Source organism: Sphaeramia orbicularis, chromosome 21 (genome assembly GCF_902148855.1).
Source record: "Sphaeramia orbicularis chromosome 21, fSphaOr1.1, whole genome shotgun sequence".
NCBI lineage: Eukaryota > Metazoa > Chordata > Actinopteri > Kurtiformes > Apogonidae > Sphaeramia > Sphaeramia orbicularis.
The window spans coordinates 46,636,467-46,648,776 of NC_043977.1; the positions used below are offsets into that span (position 1 = coordinate 46,636,467).

Here is a 12,310-nt window from a genome sequence, read left to right on the forward strand (position 1 = left end):
AAGTTATGGACCGATATGGATGAAAATTTCAGGAAATGTTGATACTGGCACAAAGTACAAATGATTAAATTTTAGTGGTGATCGGGGGGGGGGGGGGGCACTGATCTGCACTCTCCGAGTGCTTCTACTTCAGTATTAATTGTCAGCCTTGTAAATACAACCTTGACAGACTGTACATATCCTGACCAAGGAAAATAAAATTCTCACTTTGGGCAGTAATCTCAATCTGGCTTTTCTGCCTCCGTCCATAATAATATACATTATAGACTAAATGTCATCTAAAATTTACGTTTATTTGCAACATAGTATAGCAAACTATTACATGATCAAAAATAAATTAATTTTAGCAAAATAAAATGTCTCTGTTTTGAATGTCTGGGGTCGCTAGAAATTGTGATGTTAAAATGGGGTCACGAGCCAAAAAAGATTGGAAACCACTGTTATAGCAGCAAAACTACTGGTTGAATTCATACCAAATTGGCTTTATACATAGTCAGTGACCCAGAATAGATGTGGTTACATTTAGGGAATGTAGGTCAGAGTTCAATTTTTTATGAATTTTTTTTTTATGTTTTTGCTTCTCCTATTTACTTATAATGGGCAAAATTTCAAATGTCTACAAATACATCAAATTCTTTTCAAACTACTTCAGACTTGGCACATATATAGAGGCAATTGATATGCTGACATCAGCACGTGCATAGACATGATGACATCAGCTGGATCGATGCCAAAACTAGAAAAGAACTCAGAGAGCACAGACCTCCGCCAGGTCCCCCCCCCAACCACAGCCAAAATTTAATCATTTGTTCCTTGTGCAAGTATCAACATTTCCTGAAAATTACACCCAAATCTGTCTATAGTTTTTCAGTTATCTTGCTAACAGACAAACAAACCCTCCCCCGCTCCTGATCTGCCTTCGCAGAAGTCTGCACTCTCTTTCTAGTTTACAAATTTGAAGCCACAACAAACAGTCTGGTTTCTTCATCTTAAACTCAGCCAGGCACAACAAACCCCATCCCTTGCACGTATTGTATCTTATTTTGGAATCGATCCAGCTGATGTCATCATGTCTATGCGTGTGGTGATGGAAGCATATCAGTTGCCTCTATATATGTGCCAAGTTTCAAGTAAATTGAAACAAAATTTATTTTTTTTATAGACGTGAAATTTCACCCATTATAAGTAAATGGGGGATAAAAAGATTTCAAAAATTCATTAAAAATTTGAACTTTGACCTACTTTTCCCAAAATGTAATCGCATGTGTTCTGGGTCACTGACAATCTATCAACCCAGTTTGGTATGAATTCAACTAATAGTTTTGCTGCTAAAGTCTTAAACAATTCCCCTTGCCTCCCCTTCGGGGGGCAGGGTAATAATCTGCCTTTAGAAATAATGCTTTAACATTTTTTGTGATATTTTACCAACATGTGACTGGTATGAACACTTTTCCTGATGGTGTTTCTGGTCATATATCATTCAGCTCCATCACAAACAACAGGCTGATCTGAAGTCAGAACCACATTCTCATCAGCTGGAGTAAGGCAAGAAGTACCTGTCAAGCAACAGTTTGTTGCTGACAGGAAAATTGGCAACAGAACCCTCACATCAACCAACAAAAAACCAAAGAAAAAATAGATACAGGCCTCTGCCAAAATTTGCATTTTTTCTGCAAAAATAGCTGAGGAGTGATTTCATTTCAAATAAAGAGTGTTGTGTTGAGGCTCAGGACCTCAATCAGGCTTCGGAGAGAGTGTGAATGGAAAACGGCAACATTTATGTCAGCACAGTGGGACAACATAATCACATTCAGGTGACAAGGCAGTACAACTTTGTATTCTGGGTATTAAAACCTCAGCGAATATTGAGGCAAAAGCTTCTGCTGCTTCTGCTGCTGCCACAAGTCAGAACCCTGAAGCTGTGATTTTAAATCTGCCTTTACCCAGTAGACAGCAACAGACATGAAAATGAGGCTGCATATATATGTATGTGGATGGATGGATGGATGGATGGATGGATAGTAGGGCTGAACGATTAATTGTTAAAAGATCACGATCTCAATTCACACATGTACGCAATTTCATTTCTAAACACGAACTATTCTTAAGCATTTTATTTTATGGGCTCCATTACAAACAAATGTCCACAAAAGCAGAACCGCCACCACGTCCTCCCTTAACCAATGGTAAAGCGTCTTTACAACACATGAACCTGCTGCTGTCGGCTGTAGTTGAGTTAGGAAAGAGTGAATTACATTGAAGGAACGTCTGCAGTAAAGACAGTGAAATGGATGAAAACCCCAGTGGTAGTGGCAAGTCACCCACCGGAACTCGTGCCCAATAAAGGTTCGCATGAACATGTAACTAATATGAGTGGGTCAGTGAGCCCGGTTCCATTGCACATCTCAGAACATTAAAGTCAAAACTGGTTCAAAACACAAACATGTCCCATGTGTCTTTACCAGTCCAGTCCTTGTCCATTGTGTAAATCTAAACTCTTTGTCTAGTCTAGTGACAGATCACCATGGTAGTAGATTGGTTTGGTGGACATCCCTAAAATGAGTCCAGGGTGCTCCAGTGCTAAACATTAGTTCCACCTGATACATGTTCTAACCTGAACAGCAAAAAAAACAAAACACTCCAAACTGATCCCATGAACCCCCTTGAAAGACTTCACACCCCCAGTTTGACAAACACTGCACTAAAGGAACCAGTTTGTCAGTGGTGTAGTGGTTCATGGAGAAGTGGGTATACTCTCAATATTTGCTTTCTTTTTTTTTTTTTTTTTTTTTTTTTTAAGTAGTCCAGAAAAACACGTTTTAGAAACAGTGACATGTCAGACTACTCTATTTAGTTCACCCAAAAATCTGTCAGTAGTATTTGCTCACTATTATAAATGATAATGACTTTATCAGGAGCAGTTTGTGGTTTTACTGGTCACGCAAGCAGCTGCATGAATGTAAATGTATTCAACATGAGGCAAACATAGGGTTACAGTTATTTTTGAACATTTGTTTAAATAAAATTCTTAGATCTGAAGCTGACAATACATTGTTGTTCATATTTCACCTTAAATAAATTATTCTCTTCCACACATCAAAATCAATCAGATAAACTCAAAAGTACACTGTCCACGATGTCAATGCTATGTGTGACGCAGGACGTAAAGCCCCATCCCTGGGTGAAACGCCTGGTTTTTAGTGAGTCCCCTGCCTGCACAGTCATCCAAAGTATTCTGTTTACTGCCCTCCACTTCCACCTGACTTTGAAGTCCAATTGGACCGTAGTGAACATTGTTAACTACATCGTGGTCTGAAGATGTCAGTAACTGGCCAGTAATTTTTGGTCTTTAGTCTTTAATTATAGTTACTCTGGCATATTGATAACCCAGTGGAATTGACTTTGCATGTATTTGGTAATTTAAACATATAGTTTGTTATGTTTATCACCATGTTAAGTTGGCGCAACTTAAAGTAGCTTCACATGTAGTGAGCTACTTCTGCGGTGTTTGTGTAACTTAGTGTGCTACATTTGGTGGTAGCTTCTGTGTAGTGAAGCTTCATTCATGGCAGAGTAACTGGTAGCTTAGCTCACTACATTTTCCAAGTAACTTGCCCGACACTGCTCGACCTTTAACCAAGAATCAAAACTCTCACCCACTCCAAAAATTTTATATTAAAAAAATTCCATTATGCCAGCTGGGAAGTTTCTTTGCGCTGCAAACTTTCACAGATCAGGTGACGTCGCTTAGCATCTGACACCATAAGTGACCGGACTACTTGCGGAGTGATATGAAAGATGCAAATCAGAGGTAAAAGAACCCATTTTCCTTGACAGCAGTACAATAAACATTTTGTGAAAAAAATTGTGTCAGAAAATCATGATCTCAATTCTAAGCAAAAAATCATGATTCACATTTTTGCCAGAATCGTGCAGCCCTAATAGATAGATAGATAGATAGATAGATAGATAGATAGATAGATAGTGTGTGTGTGTGTGTGTGTGTGTGTGTGTGTGTGTGTGTGTATCTCCTCCTTTGCTTCTCCTTGAAACATCGCAACAGAAACACAGTATGTTTCTGCTCTCTAAGTGGAGGGCAGCTTTGTTTTTTGCCTCAGTGTGCCCTGACCTAATTACCATGTGAATCCTGCTCAAGAAGGCCACTTTAAAAGTCTAAAATGTCCCTGCCTCACTTTCACATACCAGGCTTTGTATTTAAAAATAAAAAAATAAAAAAAAAAAGGGAGCCAAATCAAGATCAGACAGCAGAGCGGGCAGACACCCACTGGTGCACAGCGCCTTTCCTGGGTTTTAAAGTGGGTAAATGCATCCTGTGGAGCCACAGAAGAACACTGTATGACACCGTACACACTGTAAACAAAAAACACCTGATGTTGCCATTGAACATATCTGCACAGATAAACAACATCAACATTTCTGAGTCAGAATTCTGTTTTAACATCAGTACTTCTTGGTAGCTACAGAACAGAGACCAGGTGTGCTTGAAAGACTCTTTGCTTTAGCACCTGTGGCACACTTACATTACAGCTCTCAAACTTGTATCTCCTACAAATGGTACAAATTAGTACCACTTGAAGAATTTTACAGACTACATGAGTTAATGTCAAATACATGGAGGGTATTAGATTAAAAAAAAAAGAAGCAAAAAACAGACACCATGAAAAGAGGTTTATTAACCCATGAAGACCCAAATTTCCACCAGCGACCAAAATCATTTAATAACGTGAAATGTTAAATAATTGTAGATCCATTAATCCTATCAATACATGTAAATAATTGGTGAAAATACAGTTTATCATCTTTTCATGGTCATCAGATATGACCCATTTGGACGTTCAGAGGCTCCGTAGTTACCGTGGAAACACCATCATCTTCTACACCATTGATTCACCAGTAAAACCCATAGAGTTGGGTCAGTGACAGTGGATGGAGATGCATGTTTTTGCATTCAGTTATTGATATCTTCACTGAAAAAAAATCACTTTTTCTTCAGTTTTCTCTGTTTCTGATATAATAACCCTCAACTTTACTCTGAGCTTTTATGAACGTCTACATGATCAGTGAATTAAATATAGGAAAAGTTCTGATTTTCACGAAAAAATGCAATATAGAGAAGATATTATAATAAATGATGATAAAATCACTTTACACTGGAAAAATCGAAAACTTGCCCAGTGTATTTTTCTCATTTCTAGTCAAAATATCACATCACACTTAAAATAAGACATAATCACCTAAAGAGTAACTTTTCCGTGAGATATAAGAACTTATTTTCAGACAATAGATCTTGAAAAAGAAAAAAAGTATCCCACACACTGTCCATTCAACTTGCAAACAACTTTAATATAGGATAGGAATATAGGAAATATATTTAAGTTTTTTGCAAGTTGAATGGACAGTGGATACCTTTTTTCTTCTTCACTTGTACCTCATGCTCTTATGCACCTGTCCCCTGAAGGTGTGCACCAGCCTCCATACCTAGATTACAGATCTTTAAATTCTTATTTCAAGAAATCTCACCAAGATCATTTTCACTTCCACTGGGAGATTTTTTTTTTTTGCTTGAATGAAGCAAAAAAATCTTGAATTAAGCAAAATAAACAAATAAATAAAAATCTGCCGATGGAACAAATGAAAATTATCTTGGTAAGATTTCTTGAAATAAGATTTTCAAGATCTATTGTCTAAAAATAAGTTCTTATATCTCACTGAAAAGTTATTCTTTAGGTGATTATGTCTTATTTTAAGTGTGATGAGATATTTTGACTAGAAATGAGAAAAATACACTTGGTTAGATTTTGATTTTTCCAGTGTATAGAAAAAAAATGGAATTGCCACAAAAGTAGTAGAAGAAACGTAACTTACTTATCAACTTCATCCACTTCCTCTGCTCTTTATGGCCACATGTTGAATGGTAGGAAGACAACTGGATGTATTTTATGGACTCAGGGACTTGGCGATGTCACAACCATACCCAGTCAACTCTATCCATGTTATAGTGTTTTTTTCCGGTTTGTGGCACCTTTATTAAAATGTGCTGCAACAGAAACTCTGCACGGTAATGCTATGGAAAGGTTCAAATATTCACAGCACTTATATTGATAAAGATACAGGGAATGGTTTAATGAAGGGAAAGATCATGACAATGTGATGAAAAATGACTCATTATGTGTTATTTAACACCAAACGTATCATATTTGATTCATGAGTTTTCAAGCCCTCTACATGATCAGTGTGATATTTTTTCTTGAAAAACCTGATGTATACAATTAGATACATGCAATAGACAGATAATCCACAAGGCAGGAGGAATTCATTCACCTGAGGCCTTCCCAGTAACACTACAAGATTGTCATTAATGAGGAAGGAGGCAGAACTTTGGCAATTTTGAAAAGGAATTACCAATTTGTTAGACATGTTTGGGTTATATTATGTTATTGTTTGGTCAAAAATAATAATATTTGACCACTGAGACCCGATGTATCAAATATAATACAAAATTGAAACTCATACATGGAAACTGATATTTGAAAAAAAAAATATTTTGGGTTGTTCAGAAGGACCAAAAAAGGCTCCAGTTTCAAAGAACTGGAATTTTCTGTCAAAGGTTTAATGGTTCAGGCTTTACAGGGTTAAAATGTGCTACAACAGAAACTCTACTCAGTAATGTTATGGAAAGGTTTAGCTATTCGCAACACTTATATTGATAAAGATACAGGAAATGGTTTAATAAAGGAAAAGATTTTGACAGTGCAATGAAAAATGGCTCATAATGTGTTATTTAAATCAACTACATTCGATTCATAATGCTTTCTTTGTCTAAACCTAAAAACATATGGATTTAATATTAAAAAAAAAAAAAGTCTTCAAAGAAACTGACTCACAATGCCTGCAGTAATATTTAAATTAATCTATAATCTTTACTCAGCAAATAAATCTGCTTTTATTACTAACAGAACTGTGACTTGGGATGTGAGACATAAAAGATCAGGTGAGGAATTCTGCTGGAAAAAAAGTACAATATCAGCGTTTTATTGTGGTTGTTAATAAGTGTTAGACTGACTCTGGTTCATACTCCATGTCTGACAGCTGAATGACCAGGTAACTGCAGGAACATTCACCTTCTGAGTGAGTTTTGTCTGGTGAAAAGCTCATCTTTAAACTGACAAAGGCTTTTTTTTTTTTTGGAGGTGAACTAAGTGAAGGGCGCTGTAAATGTAGAAGCAGCACCGCAGAGTATGACCTCAGACCAGACTGAATCAGACTTATCTATATCTGATAAAAAAACACTAACACAGCCACGCTGACACACACACTCAGGTCAGAACCATATTAAAACATGCGTCTTCTTCTTCTTTTTCTTTGAGAGGTAATATCGGACCTAGGCAGGTCAAGTTCTCTAGACATTAAACTTTCATATCCGGTGTCTCCTCTCAAATGATGCCCCGACAACAGAAATAATTCACGTGGCACTGTTTAAATATGCATCATTAAAATTTTGATGAAGAGGCTGTCGGCTCATCTATTTCACACCTATCATATTTGTTAATGAAAATGAATTATTCATGTCCACACAGATACAGAGCCTCACGTATCAACAAAACACTTCCAAGAGAAGAGAAAGAAAGCAACTGAAAGGGAAAGTGACATTGGAGGTAAGAGGGGCTGATGGGATGTCAGTGCGGTTCAGTTTTTTTGTTTCATTTCTCTTTTGGTCTGCTGGTCTGAGTTCCCCCCACCAGGACCTGTCAAGAGCCCTCATAAGTTCATCAAAGATGAAAACCTGTTTTCCATTTGAAAGGACTGACCCAGGACACTAAAACAGCCCTTCACATAACAAAAGCGTTAATCATCCATAAGACAAGCATGTGGGCCTGACAAAACTGGTAAGAATATATGAATATCAATAATGAGACAGCAGGAGATATTGGACATTCACACGTGTTGATGAATGAGGAAAATACATCAAGAGTCGTGCCAAATGCAGTATGAAATCCAGACAGACAGAATTGAGATGTTCAGACAGAAAAAAATCTACCCTCTACTGGAGAGTTATTCATGGGTCTTAAGAAAGAAAGAGGAATAATGGCAAACTTTGATGAAATCGCAACAATACAAAATTAAATGGCAATAAATGACATTATCATTATATACATTATTCTTCTCATTTCATTCATGTTTTTTGTCTTTAGAGTTTTGTGTTTGTATTTGCAAAACACAAAGGGTTTCAAATATTGTCATCTTCTTGCACTTTCTATATTTTGATTTAATTCAAGATTCAAGGTTCACTTTATTGTCATTACATGTAGTATATACATGAAACAAAATCAGCACTTAGGACCAGCAATGTACATTGCAATAATCCTATAAAAATTAATCCTATATTAAAACAATAACAGTAAAACCTGATAATAACAGTAAAACCTAATAATAAATAAGGAATAAATAGTGCAATATTATGAAAGAAACTGCATTTAATCATAAAATCAGATTTACACCTTGTTGCATTTTTTTTAGCGCATTTTGTTTCATCGTTCTGTATCATTAACTAATAATTTAATGTGAAATTAATATTGATGCTATTAAGTTATTTATCATGATAACAGTTTTGGCCACATCGCTGAACCTTGATATCAAGACAACAATGCAAACATTTTCAGCCTGTGTGGTACAGTTTTGTTTGAACCCATAAAGACCCTGTGCTACTTTTGTAACAGTTCCCAAATTAATTTTTATCTTAATTTTTATTATTTCTTAAGTGATTTATCACCATTTATTCTAATATTATGCTCTGTAATTTGCATTTTTAAGTGAAAATCACCTACTTTCCTATATTTAATTTACTGATTATTCTGATGTCCATAAAAGCTTAGATTAAAGTTGACGGTTATTATATCAAAACAGAAAACTGAAGAAAAAGTGGCTTTTTCAGCAAATATATCAATAATTGATTATAAAAACAAGTGTCTCCATCCACTGTCATTGATCCAACTCCATGACAGGGTTTCTACATTCACTACGGAGCCTCTGAACATCCAAATGGGTCATATCTGATGACCATGAAAAGATGACAAACTGTATTTTACACCAATTATTTACATGTATTGATAGCATTAGTGGATCAACAGGTATCAAACATTTTAGATCAGTAGAGGCTTTTAGTTGACGATGTATATTTAGGTCGTTATGGGTTCAAGGAGCTGAGTTTCAACAGATTTAATATCATCTAATTCATTTTCCAGGCCTTAAAGTGTTATGCATAGTCGTATTTGAGACCCATTTAGGTGCTAATGAATAATAAAGTGTCCCTCATTGATACTGTTGAAGACAGTGAACCACTGAGGCTCAGTCAAATGTTTCAGATGAAAAAGCACTGCTCGAAAAAAAAAGGAAAAAAAAAAAATGCCCCAGTGGTGGCAGAGATGGAAAATAGCTTTCAAGTGAATAAGTTGTCTGATGAATTAAGCTGAGAGAGTGCGATATTCTAAACCTTTATAAATGCCATCTACGGACTACATTTGTGAGAGCCGTGCGCGGTAAACGACCTGTAGATAAAAGCCTGTTCAAAAGTGCTTGACATTTCATCAACTAGAACAAGGAAGAAAAAAAAAACACAAGCAAAAACCCATTACGGCAATTTCCCAGATGTGTTGTCATTTTTGTCATTATGGCGTGTTTAGGCCTCACACTGCACAACAAAACCCATCTGCACTACAGACTGTCCGGGTTGACTTGGGAAGAACAAAGTGCACATGATGCAGCAAACTTCACCTGTCCGTAGGTGCAGCCACAGCTGTGCAGCGCTGCTCAACACTGCCCTCTGTTGGGCTGCAGCAAAACAGCACGACGTCCGTTCCAACAATGCATCTCACAACAATCAACTTCTATTAAATACTGCCAAAGAGGAAGTCCAGCTTTTCCTTTGTACGATAACCCACAGTCTGGATATGCTGCTGCAAGATCCCTCTTCAGAATCTAAAACAAAGGGAATCTGTAGTATGTGGGCTACAGTTCCTACCTGTACCGCACAAAAACGGAGAAGCAATTCATCCAGTTGACAAGCTCATGAATTACGACTTTTCTGACTCGACTTTCAGTGTATTTGTGAAAAAATAACCTTAGAAGCTTTTGACAAGATCTTTAAAAAATAAAAGAATCAGAAACACGCACTAATGCCGTGCGCAAAGACTGTTGGATCCGCGCGTAAAAGCCGGGCTGTTAATTGGACACGATAAACAATGAGGTAATTGAAGGTCTTGTAAAGTCGGACAACACAATTTACTGCCAAAGCTTAAAAAATAGACACTTGGATTTAAGTTAAAGAAAACCAACGCGTGTCAAATTAGACCAGTTTTAAATACAAGCAAATTAGGACAAATACAAGTAAGGAGCAGCGCACGGAAACAGCAGCTACACTCATCCCAAAAACACAACGTCAACACAGATTTCTTGTCTCGTTTCTAAAGTTCCCATCCTTTACCACCCTTAAGGCAGTGAGCAGCACAAAGTAAGTTTGAGACAGTGCTAATGTGGCAAGCACAAGCAGCTCCTGCAGCCCACAAATGCTCCTCTGATCCTGGGATGAAACGTGAGTGGAAAGTAAAACCGGCGTGGCATAAAAGGAACTGTTAACTGCTCTGAATAACACATGCTACAGCGACAGGCAAAAATAATATCCGCCTCGTCTGAAAGCGTCAAAGGGGCCAAAAACAAAAACAAAAAAAAAAACAAAAAAAAAAAAAGTGCTGAGCAACAGCAAATAAGAAATCGCAACAATGATGGAAAAATGGTCCAGAGAAAACGGACCCCACAGCGTGACAGAATAGCGCTTTCCAGTAACCACTGATCATATTGATCATATTCATCTATAAATACAGTCAAGAAAAAGCTGAAAAGGTGTTGAGGTATCTCCTGTACAAGAATCCAACACCTCAGCCAAAGTCAAACTCAATCCATTTCACCTATAAAGCAAAATCTGAGGCGGGATACAAGCTGGAAACTGGTGCACAACACACCCAAAAGTGCTTTTGTATCAGTCATTTCAGCTATTTTGCAGAAGAAAAGACCCCAAAAAAGTGATTTTGATTTTACCTTTTCGGATTATTGTATTTCCCAAGTTGAAGACAAAGCCGGGGTGGAGATGAGCAGACAATCAGACTCGCACTTGGAGCAGTAAAATATCGAATAGAGACGGGCTCTAGTGTTTGTGTCCTCAACCGCTGTGCGCGTCCCTCTCGGAGCGACCTGCAGCCGACAACTGCGCTCTCGCTCTCCTTGAGCGTCGGACGATACCACCGGGTTGAGAGGGGACGAGGGGGGGAGGAGGAGGAGGAGGAAGAGGAGCAGGAGGAGGAAGAGGAGCAGGAGGAGGGCAGGGGGGGTAGAATACAAGATGAGGCCGATTTACAGACGCAATACAGAGGAAGTACGCATGGACACCTCCGGACAGCTGAGAGAGTGGCGTTTATAGTGCGCTTGTCTGAAGGAGAGGAAAAAGAAGGAGAAAAAGAAAAAGAAGGAGGAGAGGAAAAAGAAAAAGAAGATGAAGCTGCAGGCCAGATTTTACGGAATCCCAGCCTGCACCTCAGACCCACGGAGAAGCTTCTGAGGAAGGGTTACACTGCTGTTGTTGAGTGGGACTCAGTCCACAACAGAGGCTCTCTGCGGGATGTAACCTAGCAATTCAAGTCCACTGGGCATCCACACACCCACACACACTCACCCCCCCTCCACACACCCACAGCTTCACCTTTCAGTCTGATGGCAGAATCAATAACAATTGACTCAAGTAAAGAATGGTTATGATCAACCTAATAAGGAATTCTATTGTATTGTGTTCTCCAGTATGTGTTAGAGAATTCAGACCTGTTAAAGAAAATTATTCTATTCTATTCTATTCTATTCTATTCTGTTCCGTTTATCACAGTGACAAAAGTAATTCATGCCCATTTCTTCCTTTTCATTTGAGCACGATTCGAAAATCTTTCGAACAAATGACTTAAGTTCACAGGTCAATAGCGGTTATGAAATGTATGACAGGATGAGACTCAACAAAAGCAGAAACAGAATAACGTAAAAAAAATTTAAGCAGAAACTGAAATAATCTATTTTTAGAAGACAATAAATAAGGTTATTTTTTTTTAAATGGAAAGCTCATTTAAAAAAAAGAAATAAGGTAATTGTTACAAACAAACAAACAAATAAATAAATAAAATTGGCTTTTACCATAGCCTGTAAATAAATGTAGATGTAACCACACCTTTTCCTGCCACTGTGTAAATATAAAGCC

General features: G+C 37.5%; 1 protein-coding gene across 6 annotated transcripts in view; it reads right to left on the bottom strand.

Moving 5' to 3' along the window:
- sema5ba (sema domain, seven thrombospondin repeats (type 1 and type 1-like), transmembrane domain (TM) and short cytoplasmic domain, (semaphorin) 5Ba) overlaps positions 1 to 11,297 on the bottom strand; it is a 364,937-nt gene extending 353,640 nt beyond the window's left edge. For 4 of the 6 annotated variants that reach the window (XM_030125702.1, XM_030125703.1, XM_030125704.1 and 1 more), the window contains exon 1: positions 11,113 to 11,297. The gene's annotated coding sequence lies outside the window, so the exon portion shown is untranslated. The remainder of the gene's footprint in view (positions 1 to 11,112) is intronic. The other 2 variants (XM_030125706.1, XM_030125705.1) reach the window with 1 other exon arrangement.
- Between the last annotated feature and the right edge of the window lie 1,013 nt (positions 11,298 to 12,310).